Consider the following 27,343-nt stretch of genomic DNA (forward strand, 5'->3'; position numbering starts at 1 on the left):
GAGGGGGGGAGCCACAGGGGGGGTGGGGCGCACATACTGGGACCTCATACAAGCGATCCAGGGACCTCATACAAGCGCTCAAGCAATCCAGCAGTGGCTGAACGTCCTTGTTTTGGACCAGTTCCCTAATAGTGACAACAGTGCATCTTGCCTGAGCAATTTATGTGTGCACAACTACTTTTAGTCTCCCCTGGAAGTGTGTATGATGGATGACAATGCAGGAGCAGAATGGGTAGACAGTCCAAAAGAGGACGTTTCTAAACAAGGACCGTCATGGCAGGATCATTAGTTGCAATTTTATTTTTTTATATTTTTTTTGAAAGCTGCAGATTTAAAAAGGCTCAAAAAAAGGCCTGGAACAGACTTCCAGCAGAGGTAGTGAGTCAGTTAATAGTAAGGGCATTAAAAGTGACACTAAACTCATGAATTAAATCTTAAAAACACATTCAAGTATCTTGACTTTGAATAAAAATGTACCTTATTTGTGTATCACTCAGCTGTAAATCCTCAAATCATCTCTGACTTGGTGCTGACACTGTCCTTCCTTCTGGAGGGGGGCTACTATCAGGGCCGGCCTTAGGCCTTTAGGCGCCCTGTGCGAGAAAGCTTTACAGCGCCCCTCAGTGACCGTACCCTTTGGTGGCCACACCCCCAGTAACCACACCCATTTTCCCCAATATCCGCACCATTTAAAGACTCTAATTTTGTTGAACCACAAAGAAACATTAAAACGTATGATAAAAATAAAACTTTTATTCAAAGGTATTAAACTTGTAGGCACAATAGAAGTATTCTTATGAAATAAAAAAACAGAAGACAAACAATAAATGTCAAACTAAAATAGAATCTATACAAATAAAGTTTTAGGATATCATGCCGATATCCGTTTTTCAAGTAAGTGCATCTAGAAAAGTAGAAATAGAAAACAGAACACAAAACCCAGACTTCTTGTAAAATGTATGATTTACTATATGTCCGAATATATGGAAAATGTATTCAGGCGCATAGTAATTTGTTTGAGAATGCATGGCGGCCATGTTGGCCACCGGCGTGTTCTGTGAATGCGTGCCACGATCTTGGAGGCGGGAGCATGGCGTTACATGACGCCATGCATGCGTGGCATCAGGTGACGCCACACGCCGATATTGGCCCCACAATCTTGGTGTATACCTAGATATACACCAAGACGGCGGCGCCCCAACAGGGGGGGGGAGGTAGAGGAGGGGGGCAGTTTTCACTTTTGAAAAATATTTTTTTACATTTTGTATTTTTTAAAAATATTTTTATTTTTTATTATTATTATTTTTTTTACTGTTGGGGGGCTTCGGGGAAATATTAGGGGTCCAAGCAGACCTCTGACATTTCGGGCAAAAAGACACCAAACTTGTCTTAAAATTGTGCGCGCGAGCAAAATCTCAAAAAACTACAATACCCAAAACTGTCCACAGGCGACGCTTTAAAAGCTTTTACCGCTCATCAGTTTAGGGTTATCAGTGATTGATAGCCCTAAAATGATTGCTCTCACTCCTACGTTTGCGATGATATGTAACATGTGTAGCGCAATTGTAATTTTTGCATTCTGGATCCGCAAACGCATATTTATGTTTATATGTGCGTGAATGTAGGGGTGGGGGTTACTTTTTTTATGTGACTTTTATTTATTTTTTTTACAATTTTTATGTTTTTTTTACACTTATTGTTATTGCTATTACATAGGGGGATAACAAAAAGGAGAACACTGTTCTCCCTTTTTGATCTGATCTTGACAAAGAGGCCCCGCCTCGAAATGCATAGCTACCAACATCTCTTCCTACTGCCCCATCACCATCTCCTGCTCCAGCCAGCGTACGTTCTCTTCTACATCACCGCTCTGTCTCCCGAGCCACCTGACACATAGCCGACTGCTGACAGTATTTGGATACATAGGGGTAGTTTGTGAATAGACCCCATAGTGTTCTCGGCCGCAACGACTCAGCCTGGCCAGCTGAGTCTGTGCGGGAGACAGCTGTCCTTCCACCGCAGCTAATGTTCTTACAGGCTTCCAATTTGCCACTTCGCCGGGCTCAGCCTGGCGGTACTCTTCCAGGGGCTCTACTGGATCTCCTCCTTCTGATGACATCCCAAATGTACATTTTTAATTGCTTAGAACAGTAGTAGCGCTCTCAATACACAGTCTTTCTTTATTGGGTACTACAGAGTTCCTATCTCTGTTTTTTATAGAGCTTGCACACTGTATCCTCTGCCCCTGAACTTTTCTCCAACAAGTTTGTATCCCTTGGCACTGCGCTTGTCCATTTGTTCTATATAATAGCAAAGGCACACTGACAGGTCCTCTTTATGGAGACATTAGGGGTCTCTAGGACCCCTAATGTCACCTGTGGACCCCAAAAGAAGCTGATGAAGCAGAGATCTGCTTCATCAGCTTCTTCTCTCTGGCTATAGCAGCCAGATGACTGTCAGGTGAATGCGGAAGTGATGTAATACACATCACTTCTGCATTCACAGCAAGGACGGACGTCAGCAAGGAGGAAGATGCTGTTCTCCCTCCCATCTTACCTCCTGACGCCCTCCCGAGCCGGTCCCGGGTCGCAGCTGGGGCAGCGGATCACGGGATTGAAGGTGAGGGGTCAGGAGGGGGGGCAGCTGCGGCTCTCTAGGGGGGGGGGCATCACGCAGCCAGCACATACACGCGATGGGTAGGCTATTGGGCCGTCGATCGTGTGTATGTGAAACAGCCGGTAACAGCTCTTTGCAGTGAACCGGCTTTTTCCGCCCGTCGCGCGCGCAGAAGAAAAATGCTGTCGACAACCCGCAAATGCGAGTCCTCCGTCCGTTTTTTTGCAACGGGCGGACGGCAACAGGTTAAGATAATAGAAGCGTAATCATATATGGGCCCAGCATCAGTATTCCCACATGGTAGATATAGGGACATCATGTCATGGGGTGTAGGATAAATCCTATAGCTTCCGATCCACAGCTCTATGCAATAATATATACAGTGGGTATAGAAAAGAATCACCCCCTTTAAATAATCACATTTTGTTGCTTTGCAACCTGAAATGAAGTAAGACACAGTTTTTGTTTTATCCAGCTGTATTTACTCAGTGCAACTTATAACATCCAAGTGAAAGATATAACACCAACATGTCAGAAAAAAAATTGAAAAGCAGAATCACTGAGTTGGAAAAAAGGATCACCCCCTTGTGTCAGTATTTTATTGAACCACCGTTTGCTTTAATTACAGCCTTCAGTCTGTTGGGATTTTTCTCTACTAACTTTGCACATCTAGACTTTGCAATATTTGCCCACTCTTCTTTGCAGAACTGCTCAGATAAATTTGATGGTGACCGTTTGTGGACTGCAGAGTCATTCCACAGATTTTTAATGGGGTTTAATTCTGGGCTCTGACTAGACCATGCAAGGACATTCACATATTTCTCCTTCAACCACAGTGTAGTCAGATTTGCTGTGTGCTTTGGGTCTTTGTCATGTTGGAAGGTAACCCTTCTCCCATTGACAACTTTCTGGCAGAGGGCAGCAGATTTTCCTCAAGAATTTGACGGTATTTTGCCCCCTCCATTTTTCCTTCTATCCTGACAAGTGCTCAAGTCCCTGCTGCAGAGAAACATCCCCATAATAGGATATTACCACCTCCATGCTTTACTGTAGGAATGGTGTTATTGGAATGGTGTGCTTTAAAAATGTATTTTTAAGTAGCCTTAAGGCTACATCACAACACACACAGGGACCATGGGGAACAAAAGTAGCCCCCTCCAGAAGGAAGGACAGTGTTGGCACCAATTCAGAGATGATTGGAGGTTCTACAGCCGAGTGATACACAAATAAGATGCATTTTGTTCATAGTTAAGGTACTTGAATGCATTTTTAAGATTTAATGCCTGAGGTTAGTATCGCTTTAATTGCAGTAGGTAAAAGTGAGGTCACTGGTTTGGTTATGCTGTCTGGCAGGTGTACCTGGACCAAAAGGCTTGCTCAACTGTATTACAAATCCTTTAGCAGGTATAAAAGTTCACATACATTTGTCCTGGGCATTTAGCTTCTTGTCTCAATTGCTGCTTTAAGATGAGCCGTAATATCAGAGGATAAAACAAAACAACCTTTGAGAATAGTATTGCCAAAAGTACTCTCTAAAGCGACAGAAATGCATCGCTTCTCCTTTAAACACTTACAAAAGCACTTGAGATTGACACTGATTTGTAGGTTTGCTGAATGCTTGCAAACTGAGCATTTTGGAAACCATTTTGATAAATGATACATCCCTCTACGATGGGTCTGCCGCCGCAGCAATGTCACGTCTAAGTGCCTCTAAATTACCCTGAACTATTAAGAAGTCATTTGTGCTCTGGCTATGTTTTTTTTATTCCCAAAATTGTGAGCACTTAAAATGTATACCTTGTCTAAAACCATAATGAAAACATTATTCTTTCTTCCTCTATAGAAAGCTAAAAACACCCTGGAAAATACAGAGCATGAAATACATCACACATATTGGACAATCATCTTTTTCTTCCATTTGGAGGTATTGTTGGCAGAGATTCTTGCTAAAAATACAGAACAGATTCAAAGCTATAAAAGTCACCTTACCCTTTTCAAAGTAATGATCATGTACTGTATGTATAGTTATGCAGAGGACTTAATAGAATCAATGAATACTACACAAAAACGGTGTAGAGGTGTCTTTAGTCTTATTTAAAAAGAAGAATGGTAGGTCCCAGGCATGTATATTATTCCAGGTAAAAAGTAATGAAGCGCCACAAACTATCTCTTCTCAATGGAAAATCCTCTTGGGCATATTGCAGGATGGAAATGAGGAAGGTGACGTTACGTTCTGAAGAAGGGGGCGTGCCCCGGAAACGCGTTAACGTCACCATCACACAGGATCCGTCCAGTGGATGCTTACTGCCTGTCAGCGTATTTTATATGACTGTGTGATACTCATCCTTTGTGAGTACCTTCCTGTTTTTTACTTCCTGTTTACCGAAATAAAACTGATCTGCACAAGGAAAGGCGCCCCCTCTGTGTTTACTCTATGTATATTATTCCATATAAAGTAAAACTCTAGGCAAAGCTTTTTCCTTTCCTATTGAATGTGGTGGGAGATGGTTGGTGGAACTTTTGTCTTGTATTCCTTTCTGGCTCTGTCCCCACTTGGGAGCTTTTCGCTCATTTTCTGCCCCGGGGACCACTCAAGAAGTGATGAGAATTTGCCTAGTGGTACCCAGACAGTGATTAAACTAGACTGAAGTAACCTCATCTTCAATCAGATAAAACATGCCCAATACTCTGTTCATTTGTTGTCTCAGGGAACTAAATGGGGGACAACTTCTAAGACTACTCAACTCTATCGAAAGATGGAAGTCAGTTTATTTCAATGGTACATGCAATTTAGATTGCGAGTCTAAACACTACAAAGGGACTTTCTTTTTTCATTGCCTGACAGGTTGGTCCTGAAATTGTAATTGGTTCAATTCTCAGCATGGAAATTTTAAGCTCCATAGTTGTGTGATTTGCAGTTCACACATACTGGTTCCAGTAAAGTTGGCCTTGGGGATCTGACTGTGGGTAGGGTGAGGCTTAGCAAGCATCTGAGATAAAGCACCATTTGTTTTGATAAGCTCTGCTGATGATTTGGTGAAGATGAAGTGGAGGTGTAATGTAGCATGGTGGGCATGTGCCAGATTGCATGCTCTTCATGTGCAGTGTGCACTGCCCGTGTGGCGCAAAGCATCCCATCATGTATTGCATCGAGTCTTTGCGGACTGGCCACCTTTGTAGTGGCTCAGATCCACTGGGATACTTTGAAAACGGGGCTCTCAAGGTACTCATGGCCTCGGGTGGAATCACTGTACCTTGCCCCTTCATGGCAGAGCACACCTCTGAGAGCAACCCTGCCTGGCCTGACCAGTATTACCAGTGATCTTTCTCCAATTCCACTCCTTTAGTTGTTACTGCAGCAGTCCAGCTTACCTCAACCTCAAGCTCCTATTTTTAGCCAATACAAAGCTAATCACTAGGCAAAATAAATCTGAAAAATGCATGCTATGCTTTTGAGATAAACTTTCTGCAAGGGATGAGTTTTAGAAGCCCTATGTAATATAATAATATAATATCCTTGAAACTGCCTGGCAGTGATAACCTAACAAAATATATATTCCATTAAATGTGCACTGCGGCTTATTACTAAAGATAAAATAGTAATTGCAATTAGCATCCGTACCCCTGACTCAATCTGACTGTGATTAATGGGATTTGGGCTTTCCACAGATTGTCCTAGAGAGCTGGAGTTTATAGGTGTGAGATGAATGACTTCTCTTTGAGTCTGGTGCTTGCAGGAAGTGTGAACGAAGATCTTAAAAACAGCATGCCTCCAGATAACCAAATGCACTAAACTGAGGGATAAAAAGCAGATCTGACTGGCAAGTGAGAAGAGGAAGGTGGTAGGCCAGACAGCATTTAATTGCACGATCAAAATGTGATAAGGTGTTGGTAACACAGTGCTGTCAAAAGAAAACGCATGCTGTCAAAAATACATTAGCTGAAAATATTGACATACTTCAACAAATGCTAGTTGACTTTTTTCCCATTCATCTACAGTGGTTTCAATGCCCTTTGACCCAAAACAAGTCTGCAGACCAGCAGGCAAAATGTGTCTGGGTTTTGGGTTCACAGCAGGTTCAGAGAATCCTGTGCACATCCTATGTAAAATATGGCATTCCCAAATTTGACAGCAAATCCAATTGAAGTCTATGAAAGGCGAATCCTGTAAGCAAATAATGGCAATTTTTAGGGCATTGCCATGTGGAACATAAACCAATGGTGACGGCCATTGGTATATGTCCCAATGGCTGTATACAAATGGCACTGCTGCCTTAAAATCAACTACAAATTAAAATTAAAGACAAAAAAATCCCCCGATAACAACAAAAAAGCAGCAAATAGTGTGATTGTTCAAAGAGCTAGCAATCAGAAATAAAATACAGCTTCCTAACTGACCCTAATCTTGCCCTCTGCAGTCCATTAGCTTTTTCTGTCCTTCCCTAATAGCAGTGAGGGAACTGGTCTATCCTAAAGACCCTTACTAGTCAATCTAAGCCTGCTGGCCATGCTTCAAATGCAATGCAATGCATTATGGTTAAAAAAATTGCAAGTGATTTTCCAACCCACTGGTCTCATCATGAACCAATGTTAGCATTCCTCATCTCTAACTAGCAGTTGTTACCTCGCTGGCTACACATTTTTTCTTGGACAGATTAGACATTAGACGGTAGACCTGTGGTGGTCAGCATAGGTTTTATTTAATAGCTGTGACAGTTAGGCAGCACACTGGTAAAACCGCCACATAGATCTCTCTTCACCAAGTCCCTCTGGGCCCTGTCAGGTTTTTATTTTTTCTGTGTTTAGGCAAAAGGCCTAATGAGAGCACCAAACCAATAGTTAAGGGTCCAAATGAAGTAACAAGATGGAAAGAATCAGCCAACTGATTCCAGCTCGGACTTGTGAGAAATGATTCAGTTTAGGAAGTAATCAATAGAGATAAGCAAATTGATGTTTGTCTAATGTGCTAGACCAGAGATGGACTGAGCAATTACATTTTAAGGGGCACAACAGGAGGTGAGAAGAAATCTCGACAAAGTGATGAGAAAACCCCTCATCTCTTTTTTAGTTTCAAAAGATTTTTATTTTTCACAAGTACAAAGCATTTAGTGCATGCACTCAAACATAGTGCGCATGCATGGATAACGGTTCATACATACATAATGATCATAACAGGGAAAATGCTCATCAAGCATGGTAATCTATTGCGATCACCTGAACTATATGGAGAAAAGGTGAGAATCTGTCCTATCGGTGATCCCAACAGGGGTACCGGAAATAATGTTAAAGGGCGGTAAAGAGTCAGTAATCGGGCATCAAAAGTCCGCGGCAGGAAGTGTTTCACCCAGGGTTCCCATATCTTCTCGAATTTTGGCATTTGGTCATTTAGGCGTGCAGAGAGTTTTTGATTTGAGAAAATCCAGTGGATTCTGTTTTTGGAGGCTTGAAAGGAAATGTTATTGGTAATCCATGAGCTAGCTATGGTGTGTTTAGCTGCAGAGAGGACCTGTAGTAGTAACTTGAATTGGTGGTGGGAGATATTTGTGGGTCTGGCATTGAGTAATGCTGTTTGGGGGGCACGTGGGATATGGACCCCCATGAGAGTGGGGATTATTCTGAAAATTTTGGTCCAAAATGTGTAAACAACAGGGCATGTCCACCACACATGGATATATGTACCGCTGTCAGAGCAACCCCGGAAGCACGAGCCATCACAGTCTGGCATAAAATACTGAGCCTGAGATGGGGTTGTATACCAACGCAGGATTTCTTTGTAATTTGTTTTCGAGTACTCTAGGGCTCGTGGAGCAGGAGTTGGTGGAAGCCCACACCTGGGACCAGATGTCATCCGATAATTCGTGGCCCAGGTCTTTCTGCCAGCCGTCCATATATGGGTGTTGTGGTAAAGGGGTCGGTTGTAAGGATGTTATGTACAGCGTTGAGATGATGCCAGGGGAGATGAGTGAGGAGAGAGAAAGCCACTAGAGTATTTAGATGCGTCCCATATCCGGAGAGAGTGGCGAGTAATGGTATTAGTGATGGCGGTCCTATCTTTAGGGGGCATGCATAAAAGGTTGTCAATTGTGTATGGGTCACAGTCTAAAGCTTCAATCGACACCCAAAGTGGTACTTCGTCAGTGGCGTGATATTTGGTTACTGTTGCCAGTTGGGCTGCGTTGTAATATTTTTGGATGTTTGGTACACCTAACCCCAAAAGTGTGTCTAGTTTGGTACATAGTCGACTGCGGGATTCTAGGTTTTTTTATGGGAACCTATCAATTTAAACAACTGTCCTTGTAAAGCTCTAAGCTGATGAGATGGCATCGGAGCAGGGAGGACTTGAAATGGGTATAGGAGTTTTGGAAGCAGTGTCATTTTGACCGCCGCAATCCTGCCTAGCCACGAGAGGAAACCCCTCATCTCTTAAACATGCAGGTGTTTCCAGTGGAGGATTTTCCCTTACTTCCTGTTACAATGACAGCTTTAACATTTGAATTTCTTACCTACACTGGAGACAAAACAAATAGAAAGAGGGATTGGCCTAAATTTGACTTGCTACAAGCTGGTTTTGCATTCTCATAGGCTTGCCCTTCATTCAATTAACTGCATGCTCCTCTTCAAAATTCCCCACTCCCTTGAACTCCATGACTCTGCTCTTTCATGGTTCTCATTTTTCTATCTAGTACTCTTCAGTGTCACCTCTATCTCCATCTTCTCCTCTTCTCTTGTTCTTTCTTTAGTGGTCCCCCAAGGCTCTCTCTTTGGACCCATTCTGTTCTGTATCTACACGTCCTCTCTGGGTCAGATAATAGCCTCCCATGGCCTCCAATACCATCTCTATGCTGTTAACACCCAAACCTATCTCTATACTCCTCAGCTATCCTATTCAGTCTCATTGCACATCACTAATTTACTATCTGATCTATTAGTATGGTTACACCACTTCATCAAAACTCTTTCCAAAACGGAGCAAACAATATTTCCTACACCTCCTATGTCCTCTCCCCTGACTTTTCTTTTGAGATCAGTAGTACAAATATCAGTCCCTACCCTGATGCCAGGGTGCTCAGTGTATTCCTAAACTCAGAACACTCCTTTCAGGCCCACACCGAGTTACTGTCCAAATCTTGCAGCCTTCACCTCCATAACATTTCTAAAATATATATCTTCTTAAGCAATGGCAGCACCAAGCTACTAATTCACTCCCTTATGATCTCTTGCCTTCAGTATTGCATGTCCCTTCTTGCAGTTTGTCCCTTCAATTCATAGACTATCCCCTACCTTCGGTCTCTCATTAATGTTGTTGTCAGACTCATCCAACTTACCACTCATTTAGTGTCTGTCACCCCTCTCTGCTAATCCCTCCATTGACTTCTGCTCCCCAACAAATAAAATTAAAAATACTAACAATATGCAAAGCCATCCACAACTTTGCCCCAAGCAACATCTCTACCCTCATCTCAATTTTGAATTGCTTGCTCTAATGTTCAGAGCCCTCCAACCCTCTTGTCTTACATTGTCTTGTAACTATACTGGCTTCCTTTTATGTGCTATATAAATCCCAAATAATAATAATAATAATTTCCCCAGCAGAGCCCGGATAATAATAATAATAATAATTGCCCCAGCAGAGCCAGGATAATAATAATAATAATTGCCCCAGCAGAGCCCAGATGATAATAATAATAATAATTTTCCACAGCAGCGCCAGGATACTACTACTACTACTAATAATAATAATAACAATTGCCCCAGCAGAGCCCGGGTGATAATAATAATAATAATTGCCCCAGCAGAGCCCAGATGATAATAATAATAATAATTTTCCACAGCAGCGCCAGGATACTACTACTACTACTAATAATAATAATAACAATTGCCCCAGCAGAGCCCGGGTGATAATAATAATAATAATTGCCCCAGCAGAGCCAGGATAATAATAATAATAACAATTGCCCCAGCAGAGCCCAGATGATAATAATAATAACAATTGCCCCAGCAGAGCCCAAATGATAATAATAATAATAATTGCCCCAGCAGAGCCTGGATAATAATAATAATAATAATTGCCCAAGCAGAGCCCGGATTATAGTAATAATTAGTAATAATAATACTAATAACAATAACAATTGCCACAGCAGAGGCAAAGACGGCAATTAAAACATGACACGGGTTTTAACACTACCTCACTCTAAAAAACTAAAAAAAAAACAACTACATTTCAATAGAAGTTTTGGCTTTACATAAACTTTACGAAATATATTAATTTCAGGATTGGACCCCACCGGGTTATTAAAGATGGTCAAACTTCGAAATCATATAAGTGATTTTGCTAGCCTTTGTTAAGTTTTTCTTTTAAATGTAGACTTTTATCTGTACAGTAGATAAAATACTTATTTTTTTGTTCTTTTACAAAAAAAAAGCCATTCACTTTCTATTCCATTGTGAAATATTTTACCGTGACTTTTAGTCTCTGTGAAATATGTCATCAGTATTGGAAAACCATTTAAAAACACAGCACACGCGAGTCACAGAACATTTAAAATTTAAGTTTGCGAGCTACAGTGACAAGAAAAGTATTTCTTTGTAGAATCTATTGCCTTTTGGATATAGATTGTTAAATTTTATATGTGAAGAACAAGACTAGATCAGTGTGAAAATGGAAGGAAAAAAAAAAAAAAGGCAGATGAGCTACAAAACATTGCGAGAAATATATTACCTGTCTGTGTTCCACAGTTATCTCATATAAAATTGGTACGTAATATCCCGGAAATAAATAAATAAAAAGAATGTGACACTGATCCTTGCTCAGAAAAACATCTACCACTGTGATCCGGAACCTAATATGGCATGTGACTGAAGAATTTGGGTACATTAGCAGTGAAGTAAATGGAAGGATGAGGCATGCTGTAAGGAAGAAATGAAGAAGGGTCTTCTCTTGGCTCAGCAAGTTGAAGGGGCCCAAAGGGTGACAGAAGCTCTTATATGGTCAAAAGTTTGTGGATACCTGACTATCGCTCCTACAGTATATGAGCTTGATGGACATCTAATCCCTAAACTATGGACAATAATATACCCTTCCCGCCACTTGCCCCAGAACAGCTTTCATGCTTTTGGGAAGGCATTCCACAATATTTTGGAGTAAGTCAGTGAGAATTTGTGACCATTTAGTAAAATAAGAATTTGTGAGGTCAGGTACTGGTGTTGGACTGGTGCTGGCTTACAATTGGTAATTCAATTCATCCCAAAGGTGTTCAGTAGGTTTGAGGTCAGGGCTCTGTGCAGTCCATTCGGCTCCCCACCAGGCTGTAAAACCACATCTTTAGGTACCTTGTTTTGTGTGCCGGAATTATTTGGAGACCTGTCCATATACTTTTGGCTATATGGTGTATTTATTGCTTACGTTGGTGGTTCACTGTTTTTTTTTTTTTTCACAAGTAAGTTTTATTGTTTTTGATAAAATTATAGGCAAATGACAAGTTCAAGTGATCAGTAAAACAATAACAAAACAAACAATTCAGGGAGATAGGGGTTTTTTGGGATCTGCCCCATTGTGAAGAGTGGCCGAAGGTGTAAACGGCGGGGAGAATAAGGCCTAACGTATCGCTACAACTGGTGCGTAATTGGCTTAAGAGGCGCGTTGAACGTAGTGATGCTAAAACATTGTCATTGTACTGTTTGGCAAGGAGGGGTATAAAGTGGATGAAGCACTAGGAGGCCACTTTACAGTGAGTGGAGACCGCCAGGGGACACGGTCTGAAGCAAGGGGCTGGCTGACATTAAAAAAAAGGGGAAAGAGAAGACAGTGAAATTGAAAAAAGAGAGAAGAAATGAAGTAGAATAAGGAGGATGGGATAGGGAATAGAGGAAGAAGGAGAGGAAGGAAAATGTAGGAGGGGGTAAGGGATGGTAGGGTCCGGGATGAAGAGGGAGGAGAAGGGGGGGAGAGGTTCCTGCCCTTATTGTCCTGGAAGGGGAGAGGGGGGTAGAGAGGAGCTAGGAAAGAATAACTAGTAGGGAGCAAAGTAGGGCAGTGTTGGAGGTGGGGGAACGGAGAGAGAGAGGGATGCGATGTCGAATCCAGGGGGTGCAGTATGCAGTATGGATAAAGGTGAATTATTGTGAGAGGGCAACGTATGTGAGTCTGGTTCACTGTTTTTTAACTGGTATATCATCCCCACCCACTAGACCTCAGATTCTGGTGACCACTAGAACACTCACAACCAATTTGTTTCAACAAGAACATCGAGATCTACACATTAAAAAAATAAGCAAGCAAAATAATATGTGCTTCTGTCACCCTCCCACGTTGACATTATTATTATTCAGGATTTTTAAAGGGGGTTATTCCCTAAAGAGCTGCGGCTAATCCTTTGGTTCGCTTCGGCTGCAGGAGCCGAACCAAACGGCTGCTGTACAGTCTATTCACAATAGCCGAAGGCACAGCTGAGGCAGACCGCTCTTTCGTATATGTAAACTATTTTTTTTTTAAATGGCGTGGGGTTCCACTGCCAATATATAACAGACTCTTTAGGTCTGGTAGGAATGTTGGGAGGGACCCCGAGTTAAAAATTAAAAAAAAAGTGTGTGGGGGTTCCCCCTAAAAGGTTATACCGGGCCCTTTGGGTCTGATAGGAATTATAAGGGGAAACGCCACCACCAAAGAGTTTTTAAAAAGAGAATTGTCTCTAATATTCCCTTACCAGACCCTTAATCCGGGCATTGGCCTGGCAGAGCAGGAAGGGGAGGGGGGGGGGGGGGGGGGTAAGCGAGCGTCCCTGCGCCATAACAGGCCACATGCCCTCGGCATTGGGAAGGTGTTTTTTCAGGGGACCCCCCTGGTAAAGCACCTTGTTCTCATGGCATGTCATGGCAATGGGGACAAGGGCCTCTCTCTTCCCTGCAACCCTAATCCGGTGATTGTAGGGATCTGCGGGCAGGGGGATTATTTGCATTGGGGTATCCCAGCTGCTGCCCCCCTTGTGAATAAGTAAGGGATACATGTACCCCTACTCATTCACTAAAGGATTAACAAAAATGTAAATAAAGGGACCGAACGTTTAATTGAAAAAAAAAAACACTACAAAAGTATTTGACAATTTCTTTACCCCCTTGCTGACCAGGGTGTTAAACTCCCTTCCTGTCCAGACCATTTTTCAGTATTCAGAGCTGCGGTACTTTGACTGACATTTATTCCGTCATGCAACGCTGTACTGAAATTAATTTGATACCATTTTTTGGGGCAAGATAGAGCTTTCTTTTGGCGGTATTTAATCACCACTTTTACTATGTTAACCTCCCTGGCGGTAATCCCGAGCGTGACTCGGGGTTAATTTTCTCTGCCAGGAGCGGTAACCCCGAGTCACGCTCGGGGTAACATTGCAGAGCTGTCAGCTGAGTTTTCTTACCTTCTCCTGGCGATCCAGCGATGTCATCCGCTATGATCGCCAGTGAGAAGGATCTATGTCCTCCGCCATGATCGCCAGCCGGCATCTGACTTCCTGGTTCCGTTCCCTGCGAGCAGCAGCGGCGCATGGGAGCGGAACTGGGCGGCAAATTCAAAAGTGAAACACACATAAGAGCTGATACAGTGTAATCTGAGAGGACTACACTGTATCACCTCAGATCTGACACTTGATAACTATACAGTGCCCCTTGCCTGCCATTTTACTGCCATTTGTGCTGTCATTTGTGCTCATAAAACTTTTATAACATGGCATCAAAAAAGTGCCACGTTACTACAAAAGCGTTTTTGGACCAGTTGAGTGACAGCGACACGGAGGTGCTCGCAGAAGTGAGCGATAGTGAGTCGTGGGGAGATATTACAGAATTAGTTTTTTTTTAAACTTCCCCTTTCCCCTATATAAAACAATTATTATTACCCAATTTTTGGTAAAATATAAAAGGTGGGGTCACGTCGGATAAATAGACACCAAACATGTCAGGTCCTAAAATTGTGTGCGCCCGTGAAACCTCAACGAACTACATTACCCCAAATTGGCCATAGGCAATGCTTTAAAAGCTTTTACCGCTCGTCGTGGCGATATATATCATGTGTAGTGCAATTGTTGTTTTTGTGCGTTGTCGCACCTGACATTTTTGAGTATATGTGGGGGTAGAGGACTTAAACATTTTGGGTTTTTAAAATTTTTTTTATATGTGACGTTTATTGTCTTTTTTACACTTAATGTTATTGCTATCACATAGTGGGCCAACAATCCCCCTATGTGATAGCACAGGCACACTGACAGGTCCTCTTTATGGAGACATTAGGGGTCTCTAAGACCCCTAATGTCACCTGGGGACCCCCAAAGAAGCTGATGAAGCAGATATCTGCTGCATTAGCTGCTTCTCTGGCTATAGCACCCAGAGAAATGACAGTTGAATGCGGAAGTAATGTATTACACATCACTTCCGCATTCCGACGTCGGAGGGAGAAAAGCAAGGAGGAAGATCCTGATCTCCCTCCCATCTTCCTCCTGACACCCACCCGAGCTGGTCCCAAACCGCAGAGGGGGCAGCGGTGCCCGTGATTGAAGGTAAGGGTGCAGGAGGGGGGGGGGACTGGAGCACTGCAGGGGGGTGCGCACAGGGCAACATGTACAATCGATCGGACGGCTATAGAGTCGGCGATTGCATGTATTAGTAACAGGCGGTAACGGCTGTTTGCATTCGACAGTTTTTTTCTGCCCGAGGAGGAGAAAAAAAAGCTGTATATTTACAGCGACCCGCCAATGGGAGCTTGTCAATTGTCAAGGCGGACGGCAAGAGTAAAAAAAAAAATAATAATAATAATTCCCAAAAATTGTCCAACAAAGTAATCCAGGGTCAATTACGTCAACCAGCGATGTCCATGACGCCGCCAACTCGTTGAAACTATTGGTTTTCAGGTAGCAAACAAAAACAGGTCTGGTTATTTTTAACACCAATAGCCTAGGGCTGGGAATAAAAATAAAAATAAACATGTGGAATACACTGATTCATTTTAAAATGCTAATTCCACCCGTGACAGATCACTGAAAACATTATAAAAAACAAAGCAAACAGCGGGTTTAGGGGCCAATTATATTTAAACAAACCTGCCCATAGTTAATTATAATTTTAACAGCGACTGTGGGTTCATCAACATCAACCCACTTATTGTGATATAAAGCAGTGTATTATACATGGGAATAAACATAGAAAATGAATTTATGTAGGTCAGAGCTCACAACTAATTCCCAATCCGCAGCTGTACTATACATAAACTGAAAACCGGCTATTCAAATGTTTCTCTTCCTTCTGGATATTTATGGAATTACTGTAATCTTCGTTACTGGAAACTTTAATTATTATTTAAGTAGCGCTCACCCAAAGGAGCTGTTGGATTGTTTGGGTCCTTCCTGCCCTGCACCAGTGGTGACCCACCTTTACCTGGACCCAAGCGGCCAATGTTTCAATGGGCTTTATTAGTGGCAAAAGCCCTGTGAAAAGAATTGGATTATAAGAAAAATAAGCAATGGAGTGACATATGATTTTACAATGTGGGCATACAACTTGCTTAACAATGCCCTAACTATAAGCAAAAGGCCATGACTACCCTGCCTCTGGCCAGTTGCACTAGATATCCTGCAAGTACTGGGGGCCATGAGGTCCATTTCTCTATGGTGAAGCAAGTCAGTCAATCAAACAGAAGCAAATGGCCTAGGGCTCTCACTATTTCAGATGGTTGCATTCAAAGGCCCAGCAAATGGTAGAAGGGGCTCACCTCTCAAGTGTCAGAGCACAATGAAAACCAGACAAGCGAAAGGTGCTAGTTAAAACATTTATTAAGAACAGTGTCCACAGGAGCAAGCAGAACCAGAACAAGCCAGAGTCAGGAGCCAGAGTGGGTAGTCATCCAAGCCAGGTAAGGAACACAGAGATCAGCGTCGTCAGGAGCAGGAGCCAGAGGAGAGCGTCAGCCAGGATCGGGTCATACACTGAATCATGATACTCAGAGCATCAGGAATGCACTAGCAGGAAGACCACGCAAGGGCAAGGTCAGACTGGACTGATTGGTTTATATATAGTGAGTGGGGTGAAATCATCACTCAGAGACAGGAAACTCCCACACGGGAAGACATAAACTAGAGTCCTCCCGTGACCCATAGCTCAGTATATAGCGAGCTACAGCTCACGGTATACAGAGACTGCCGCAGCCGGAACGGATCCCAACATTACTGTCGAGATCCACACAGCTGCGTGACTGACAGCTGGCTCTGCATATCTAGAGGCAGAGCCAGCTGTACCTGCCCCCTCCCCCGTCCGTTCTGCCAGTCAGCACTGGAGGATCGGACAGGGAAGGGGGGGAATCCCTGCAGGGAGCCGTGAGGGACAGTCACGGCTCTCTGCAGAGACAGGATCGAGAAGTGAGCGAGCGATGGTATGCGTTCGTTCACTTCCCGATCTATTGAGCCGATGAACAGCCGATCTATTGAACAGTTTCCTTGTCACAGGTCAGCTCGAACTATGAGGTTGAGTGAAAATCACTCACCTCATAGTTCTCCTTTTAAATGATGCCTCTTAATCCGATCATCTTCTTCTTTCCTGTAGTTTTCAGCTGTCCCTCCAACACTGGTGTGGGTCTCCGATCCAGCGCTGACTCCTCTGTCGTCCTCTTCTCTCATGTCCCACGGAGTCTGTGTGGGTGCACGCTGCTCCATATATTATCTTGTGTCTCTCCTGAACATCTGAACTGCACATGCACCTACCCCAAGATCCTTTGCGGCCACCCGAGACATTTTCAGATGTTCGGATGGGAGCGTGCGGCAGAGACACAGGTAAGTTTAAACCCTTTGAAAAAAAGCTAGCAGTAGATATATGCAAAAACATACCAGGGTTTAATAACCCTTTAAGTTCTACATAACAACAAAGATGGGTTCCAGAGTAACAATGAATGTCAGCACAAGAGTTTAGCATGCAGATACTTGCAATCAGGTGATCTCAATTAAAGTGACAGTAAATAAACAGTACTTGTGTTCTCAAGTGGCCATTTGAAACTGTTTTCCCGATCTTTGGTTTGCATCAAGCCAACCCCCGGTGAGGATTGTTTACGTTCCTCTTCCTAACCTTTCCAGTTGCAAAGACTGCAAGACATGACTGATGAAATGGCGTGCCTCAAGTGATCCGTAACGATTCATGTACCTGACTATGTGCAAATAACTTACATGGCTTCTTATTAAAATAACGTTTCATTATTCCCAGCAGCTTGACTTACAAAGTATACATTATTCGGTACGGAGGATAAAGAACATGCTGTCACTAAACTTCTTGCTGTGCGTCTGCTTTTGTACACTAAAGTTCCCTGAATAGACAAAAGCTTTTTCTTCTTCCATATCTTTAAAAACGGCAACAATTCTTTGTGCGGGTTTTGAAAGGATAACACCAGAAAGGCCAAACAGTTGTACAATCTCCCTGTAGTGTTATAGAAGGTCATAGTCTGATCCCATGGAAGAGTTTAGACACTCGCTGCCAAATTCAATGAGAGTTCACAAAGCGTTAATACAGTCTCATACCTCCTAATTTTCTGATACAGGAAAGGCTTTCAGCTCAACTTTTTACACAATAGACGTGTCCTCGGTACACCCAGGGCAACGCTCATACGATTTCACATGAGTGATGCTTCGTATGCCAAAGTCACGCTTTCATGGGTTTTTGGGCACTACACCAGCTGAAATGGAATAAAGTAAAAATAATAATAATAAAGCCTTTTTTTTTCTTTTTACAGTAGAATCGTGCGGAGCAAAGTTCACAATGGTTCGGGAGAAGGTAAAAGAATGCCGGGGCCACAAAGGAAAGGAGTCACCACCCACTTTACACCATTTCTTTCTTTAATAACCTTATTTTAATGTAATTTAGAGTTTATAAGACAGAAAAGTTGGCTATGCATTGTTATAAAAAATCTAACAGATTCCTCTATCCATGTTTTTTAGGAGTCTCCCCCTGCGGCTATTTTATTCTTAGTGTGTCGGGTGTGCCGCTATCAGATTCGTGAGCAGTGACTGCAGCCGAAATCACTGTTGGGCCAAGAATTTTCAGGCCAGTTCCTTTGATTCTCTAATAGAAGGATATCAGGTGGAGGGCTGCTGACAGGGCCACCCACTGAGCAAATTTTGGGCAGGCCCCAATTAATTCAGTGTATGGCCAGCTTTAGGAATTAGGGACGGTCAGCTGACTTTTTCCATTTTAATTTCAAGGTGAAGTGTGACATTGCTAAAACACAGCTGAACACTGGATTGGGCAATTACATTTTTTTCCCCAAAATATTTCTTTTATTGATTTTTCGAGTTTCACAAATCACATAAATACCAACAACAAAAACAATTCTTATACCAAACACTTAGCATAATACATATATTATATATTATCCCAGCCATGTCATTTCCTCATACTGTATATACTACCATATAACATAAAAACAACACATAACACTAAAACCTTTTTTCCTCACCCCCCCCCCCCCCCCACCCCCCCCTAAAACAAACGTACCTACAAATCCACAGAGGTATTATAAATATATCTGATAAGAGGAAAATTAAATAGAAGGAGAATTTACTTGGCAGATCAACGTCTTGGTATTATTTTCCCCTTTTTCTTCCCTTTCCTATTCCCACTCCTTCACCCCTCTCCTCCTCTAGTTCTTCTCCTCTCCCCTTCATCATTATATCCCCTATAGATATCTGAGGATCTCTAATGAACTCATATAATCCCTTCAGGGGCTCCATCTCTCCATAAATAGCGTATATCTATCATATAGACGAGCTGTAAGCTCTTCAGATCGCATAACATTATTTAATTCCTCTACCCATTCCGAAATCTGAGGGGGGGCTGGTTGACTTCCAGTGTCTTAGTATTACTGCCCTTGCAGCTGCCAGAATTGGACCTATGAGACCTTTTTTCAATACAGCAAACGAGCTATAGTGTAGAGACAACAGGTGTCTCCAATCCATATAGTCCCGTTACCTCTTGAGCAATCTCCAAAATTGATTTCCAATATGTTCTTATCAACTGGCACGACCACCAGATATGTAACATCGCCCCATCTTCCCCAAAGCACCTCCAACACAGCTTGGCATTTTTATGGTTCATCTTATATATATTAAATGGACATCTATACCATCTTGTTAATACTTTAAAATGTATTTCTTAGGTTAAAGCAGCGATACTTGATTTAAAGGTTAGGGAGAAAATCTTCTTCCACTCTCTGGAAATCCATGTCCCAACTTTCATTCCCATACTTTAGTATAGTAAGGAAATGTTGGATACATCTGTTCTAGTATTAAATTATACAGCTTGGACACCATATGTTTATCTCCCACCTTATTTAAACATATCTCCTCCAATGGAGTTAAGTCTCTAAACACTGTCTTCTATAGAAAGGCCATTATGAAAATGTTTCAGTTGGAGATATTCCAACCATTTACCTTTATTTGGCTGGTTCATAGGGATAAGTTCTAAGAGTGGGCGTAGTCCTTTCTCTGTTATGGCTTGTATAATTGGAGAGTGTCTAGCGGTCTCCCAGATTAAGAATCTTCTACGCTTCAGACCATACGGAAAATCTGGGTTCCCTAGTATAGGTGTTAATGGACCAATGTATGTTGACAACCCACACTTCCTTACCAGTACATCCCATATCTTTAATGTTGAGGAAATTACCAAAGAGCTGGTCCAGCTTTTATTTCGCTTATTTGGGGGTATCCTAGGAACAGACGTCAGGGGTATTTCCACCTATGCCTGTTCCGCCGACACCCACAATTTCTGATTTCCTTCGGTAAACCAGTCTAATAATCTACTTAGACCCACCGCTTGATAATATATTTCCATATGTGGCAAGCCTCCCCCACCGTCCGATTTTCTTTTAGTCCATATATCGTATCTCAGCCAGACTCCTGTTTTATTCCAGATATACCGTACCAGCAGAGATTGTATTCTACTCAATTATATTTTAGCAAGTAAGTTGACGTCCAATAACAGATCATTATTGAGGATAATGTCCCCCTTTTTGTGTGTGGGCAGTATTTTACATATGATAGTCAATTCTGTTTGATTTATAGGTTTTTGAAAAATCTGATGGTTGGGTAATGTCGCCCACTTTGTAGGTGGACAGTGATTCACTTGATTTAAGTTGGAGAATTTTATTGGATGTATTGTACTTAAATCTTGAGGACTAAAGCTGGGTACACAAACAGCTCATGTCCTGCTGAAAGTATGAAGTGTAGTCACAGCGCTAAATAATCTCCCCGGGACTGGGAGATTATTACATCGGCAACTGGTGAGCGGAGGGAGCCGGTATTTGACTGGATTCGCTGGTGAGTGACCAACGCTTGGGGGGCTCCAGATCGGGTGAAGAAGAGTTGTGGAACTTTCACCAGAATAATCTATCTTTCATTTATATTTTATAATCTTTATTTTTCTTTTATATTTATATATAACTTTTTGATATATATATTTTTTGCTCATATATATATACATATAGATATAAATTTTTTTGGGTGCATTTTTTGGTTAAATTCACATCACGGATTGAACTTTTGGGAAAGACTTATGGTTTTCATTGGTTCATTTGTATTACATGCTTGATTGGTGCATATGCTTCACTGTTCTCACTGCTATTTTGCACTTTTTCACATATTTATGAATTTATTGTATGGTATGTAATAATATTTTTCTAGTTCACTTTTTATATACCAGATTTTACGGTTTTTACATTGTGATATTCTGTTACATTATTTATTCACCTATTTTAGTGGGGAATCCAGTTTTTATTTCGAATGTTTGCACATTAGCATTTTTTCACATTTTTTTCAGTCTTTATTGGACACCTGTTTTCTGGTACTTCATACCCACATTGGTAGGTCTCTTTGAAGACTTATTCACAGGGTTGTTAATTAAGGTTGTTTCATATATATTTATATTAAAAAAAATTACATTTATCAAAAAACCTTTAGCGCTGTGACTACACTTCATACTTTCACATTCAACACCTCTCATAGCAGCTTTAGGACCACCATTTGAATATTTTAGTTCATTTTCCAATAGCGCAGATTTTTGTTGTAATTTTTTTTTTTTTTCATGTCCTGCTGAATTGGCCGAAATATGCTGCATTGGTGACCCAATTCCTTGAGAAGAAGTTAGATCAACTTTGCCAAAGGAACCTGTTGGATGATCTTTGGCCGAACAGAGCTTGTAGCAAATAAAGCTTGTGTCAGAATACAATAGAAGCAATGAGGGATTCGTCCATCCATGCTGCTCAGCATGGATGGAGGGAACTGTTTTTTTTTCTCAGCCCGCAGGTTGAAAGGAAAAAACAGACCTGTGTATACCCTACTTTACATTGTTGGTAATACAGTGTTTATGGTTATGTCTTATGAGTTAATAAAAGTTCAAGTTTAAGTTAAAAATAAAGCCACACTCCAGGAAAAATGATCATTTACACACAACACTGGGTATGTATAATTATCAGTAAATGGTGTATGTTATATGTAGAGGGCTGCTGCAAAGTATAAAAAGCCTACCTTGCAGCTCCAAGACATAGCTTCGGGCGCTGCAGAAAGTGAGGGATGCAACTAGAGCAGTGAAGTACTCTGGTCACATCACCTGCCTGTCCTTGCTACTTGCCAGTTCTTAAAATGCCTTCAATTTTTTGAAAGAATGCAAGGCATTCTGTGAGTGGAGGAGAGGAAAATGCGGGCATGTGAAATCTCTGCTCCTCCAATCACAGAACACCTAGTATTCTTTGAGGAAAAATAGACAGCATTTTGTGAGTAGGCAAGTAGCAAGGAGGGGTGGGGATGCGACTCGAGCACTTCACTGCTCGAGTCGCATCCCTCAGTCCCTGCAGTGCCTGGAAGCTTGGCATTATATGCAGGAGACGGCATGCTACAAAGTAAGATTTATATATTTTGCAGCCACCAGCCACACATAACATGCAACTTTTTAGAGATAATTCACATACCCTGTATGGTATGTAAATTATCATTTTTCCACAGAGTTTGGCTTTAAATCCCAATAAAGGGACACAGCTTAGACTTTTGCACATTCATATCTCTGGCATTCTATTACATGTATATGTTGTTTATACTTCGTTTTGTTCCAAATCAAATTTCGGGCACATCCAAATTTCTGAATCCAAATGTGTCCAAATCTGAATTTCTTTTTCCGAATTTCGGATACTAAACGGAAACTAAACGGAATCGGACATGTGACTTTTCTGGCCAATCAGATGTGTTTATCGGTTTAATATATCTGAATGGGTCTGACATTTTCGTTATGCCAACATGAGAACCATATATATACACATATAATATTAAAGCTGAGGCTCCCAGACCAGAATGGCATTCAGGAATTGAATTTCCAAATTGCATTTGGGAGCTCCCGAATGCCATTCGGGAACTCCTGAATGTCATTCGGATCTGGGAGCTATATACATATATTACTAAAGCTCAGGCTCCAAGACCCGAATGGCATTCAGGAGTTCCCGAATGGCATTCGGGAGCTCCCAAATGCAATTTGGAAATTCAAAATAAAGGAACATAGCTTGTGTAGTGCTGGGAAAAGTTGCACAGTAGATGGTAAGTATTGGACCAGGTGGTAGGTGGGTGCATGCCTTAAGGGCAACTTGTACCAGAGGTTAACAGGCTGGCTGTGTAAATTGCAGAGCTCAGTGGACAGAAATACAAATCTTTTGGCACGCAAAACAGCTCACATATGTATTTCAACTGAGTATTTAGTTGTTTGTCTGGAGTTCACCTTTTACAAGCTTTGGTAAGGAAAAAGGATGAGATAGGTGCCCCAAGGACACATTTTTAGATAATGTATATCACAGTTAGTTGGGCATTTACATGTATAAGCTATGTGTGCTAACATGACTATTTTTTTTTCTGGAGCCCTCTGATAGAAGCAATCATCTTATCACTGGTGTTCTATTTCATGTTTTCCAGGTTCCCCATGGTGCCGGTTTGAAAACCCATATCATTTTCTACAAAACACAACCGCATCTATTGAGTGGATTTTGCAACATATTCATCATTTTAATGCTTTCCAGCGTGGCTCACCCAGGGCACCACTTTTCCCTCTCTAGCAAATATATGGAAAGAAGTTGAGATCTCTGCCTGAGCGAGGATCCTGGAAACCTTCTTCTCCTGCATTAACAATGGAAATGTGTTAAACATTTTTGAAGAGATAACATAAAAAAGCAGATGATTAAACTGAACCCATCAGAAAAAAAAAAATATCACATTTTGTATGATACATGGTATGTAAGCCCTTTGAAATCACATTACTTTCAGTATAAAGTTACTTGTTCTTGCCATAAATAAAGTTAAAAAAAATATTGCATCTCAGCTGACCTAAAGCCAGGCCAATCTAGATCATGGGGCACTGTGAGTGTTTCATTTAATTAGACATGGCATATTGGTATGTAAATTGGTAATAATGGACCTCAAGGGGCTTGGTCTGTTACATAGTTACATAGTATTTGGGGTTGAATAAAGACATAAGTCCATCAAGTCCAACCAAGTATGTTGTAATAGAATTTGCAGATTCTACACTTTGAAGCACAATTGGCCTTAGATACACTTGACTAGGGTATTAAAGATGGGTTACCTCTTGGATTGCCTGACCACCATTCCACCAATGATTTCACATAGATACTCAATGTTAGGGTTACACCCCCTGGCAGGTGACACAGGCTTCCCTGAGGGGCATAGTCTAAGTACCAGCCGGTGTTCACCAGAGCTCCTGATGGTGGAGCTGGGCTACGCTGTTTGCTGGTACCAGGCCGGGATCCCCAGGAATGGACGAGAACAGGAGGGCTCCAATGAGGAGACAGTAGTCAGATGCAGGCAGACGGCTAGCAGAGGGTGGTCGGGCAGTCCAAGGTCAGCAACGATTAATCAGAGGATAAACGCAGGAGATAAGAGCAAAGTCGCGTCCAGGCAGAAGATCAGGGCGGGCAGCAAGCAAAGAAGGGTCAGGTGGTCCGGGTCGGCAACGACAAAATAGCAGAAGTATAAGCTCGTAGAAGAACAGGAAGCTGGCAAAAAGACACATCACCAGCTCCTTGCAGAACTAGTGCTTAAAATCAGAGACGACACGCCCAGCCTCAGGGTACACTGGAAGTCCTGGTCTGGAATCTTTTACTGTTACTAGCCATAGTGGCCTGGACCCTGTGAGATCTATTAGTAGCGGATCTTCTGGAAATCCTGGCTGGGATTCTCAGAGGAGAACGGTAAATCCTGACAGGTACTCTGAGCTAGACCATAACACCCAAGATGAGAAACAGATTGGAGTTTAATGGCCATAGCAGTGTTTTATTGACAAAATGCAGAACAGAGTAGAAACTGATACAATATGAATGGCATCCAATGTTATTTGAAGGCACTCCACATAACCGTGTAGCCCATAAGACACGCCTCCAGCTCCACCACATCGACTCTGAGACAAATGCACCATTAACAACAGACATAGCTATGAACAACTACTAGTTCACTGTCATTCAACCATACATAATAATGTGCGCTGTACTCAAGACAGGTCCCTACTCAGTTTACAAGTGATCCTAATGACCGCCTACAAGGGCCTTGAAACCCTGCGAGCTGCCATGACTGCCCCACCTGTACTAAAAACCAAAAGACAAAACATTAAAAAAAAAGTGAAGTTTGCCCGACATCAGCTCTCTTCTGACTGAAGGTTACTTGATCCCTCCTCTGTACCATTCCATGAAGCCCTTCCTGTTCATCTCCCACACCACCAACCATTTGCCAACTTCTTTAAACCCAGTCATGGTTCCAGTTTTTGTTTTGTTTTTTTGCTATGGGCCTAGCTTTATTGTTTAAGGGATACCCACAAAGACAATGATCTCATGAGATTTCAGTAGGGTGATTAAGCTACTCAAGGTCACCATTGTAGCCCTAGGCTAAAGTTATGGCAATAATAACATTTCCGTGCCAGATAATCTGTCTGCTCACAGTTAGAGGGGATGTTCAGGTGAGGATTAATAGCTACACCAGACACTCCGCTTTATTTTACTTGTGCTGAATGGTATTGTATATTTTCTATGTATTGCAGCTCTACAGGTCTCTTGGATCAACTGCAAATCTGATTTTCTGTTTATTAGCCATTTTATTGTTTGTTATTATTTTATGTATGATGATTTGTGCATAAAAGATCAAGATTTCCTGGCATTCCACACGCTGGTCTCTCTTGGATTTTTCCTTCAGATTACCTCCATCTGTTCTCCAGGCTACTAATTAGTGACGTATGGTTTATCAGCCCCAATAGAGCCCACTTCGTGTAATACTAATTTCCATTTGTTCATCTAAGTCCTCTCATTTATTAATACTTTTTCTGGTTTATATTTTTGTTCATGAAAGTATTATAACACACATTTTAGAGTGATTGCTTTTAGTAGTGCTTCTATTTTGCTGTTTGGACTTGGCCATTTGGACTCTGCTATAATGAACTTGGTCATTTGTGCTTTAGTGTTTAAGAAAACCCATGCCAAGACAAATGTAATGTTACTTGGCTGGCTTTCATGCTCATTTAATTATTTTAATCTCTTTTGAGTGATTTAAGTCATTGAGTCATTGGAATAAAAGCATAGAGCAAGGGCAATCTCCTAAAACCTGCTTATGTAGGGTCAATAATGCTTTGAAACCATTATATCATTGGTTCTCAACTAGGGTTCCTTCTGAGGTTGCTAGATGTTCTACTAACATTGAGCGATGGCTCAATGTTAGGGGAGTGAGTCTATTCACTTTATGAGAATTTCATTAACTTCCTGTTGTGTCTCTAAGACAGGAAATGAAAGGAGGTTTCCCTAATTATATGCAGTCAACAAAACTATAACCTAACAAGGATTTAACCCCTTCCTGCTCTATCGGTAAAAATAAAAAATATAGTTGGATATATATCGGGCCAATACCAGGCATTTTCACGAGTACCTGTACTCGTGAAAATGCCTCGATTCTTAATGCCGATACCGGGCCTTTAAATTTTCAAACAGCAGTGGCCATCCGAATTCCTGCTCTTGTGGGGACCTCGGCTGCCTGCTGGGGACCTGCACATAGCTGTTCATGGCAGTGCCTGTCCGGTTCTTTATCCCCTCCCCCTCCTTCCCGGCACAGGCACAGCCATGGACATCCCCGGAGGTGAAACTACCACCCCAGGGCTAGAAGCTGGGGGTTCCTTCCGCACACTGAGGGGGAGGACTGGGCCGGTAGATGAAGGAAAGTCCAGGGGCCCAACAGAGCCAACAGAGAGTTGGCCGTTCTAGACATGGGGGGAGGCCGGGTCCTGACATTGCCGGTGAGGTGGAGTGCCCACAGAGCCTTTGCAGATGTCCACATCACCCTGGTGAGATCGACATGCGGCCTGGTAAGAGGAATTCTGCTTTGGGGACATGTATTTGCAGAACCCATCTTCCCAAAGCAGAATACATGTCTCCAAAGCAGAATACTATTTTGCCTTAGGGACATGTGTTCTGCTGTGGGGACATGTATTCTGCCGTAGGGACATGTATTCAGTTCTGGTGACATCCGTATTTAGCCCTGGTGAGAAACTGCCCTAAAATCATCAGTCTGTGTTGTTTTAATAAAAAATTGTCACATGGCCCTTTAAGAAGAAGTATCGGTACTGGTAATTGGTATCGGCAAGTACATGTGGGCCAGTACTTGTAAAAAAGTGGTACGGACATCCCTAATTTATA

Source organism: Nanorana parkeri, unplaced genomic scaffold, assembly GCF_000935625.1.
Source record: "Nanorana parkeri isolate BGI_ZX_2015 unplaced genomic scaffold, ASM93562v1 scaffold138, whole genome shotgun sequence".
Lineage (NCBI taxonomy): Eukaryota > Metazoa > Chordata > Amphibia > Anura > Dicroglossidae > Nanorana > Nanorana parkeri.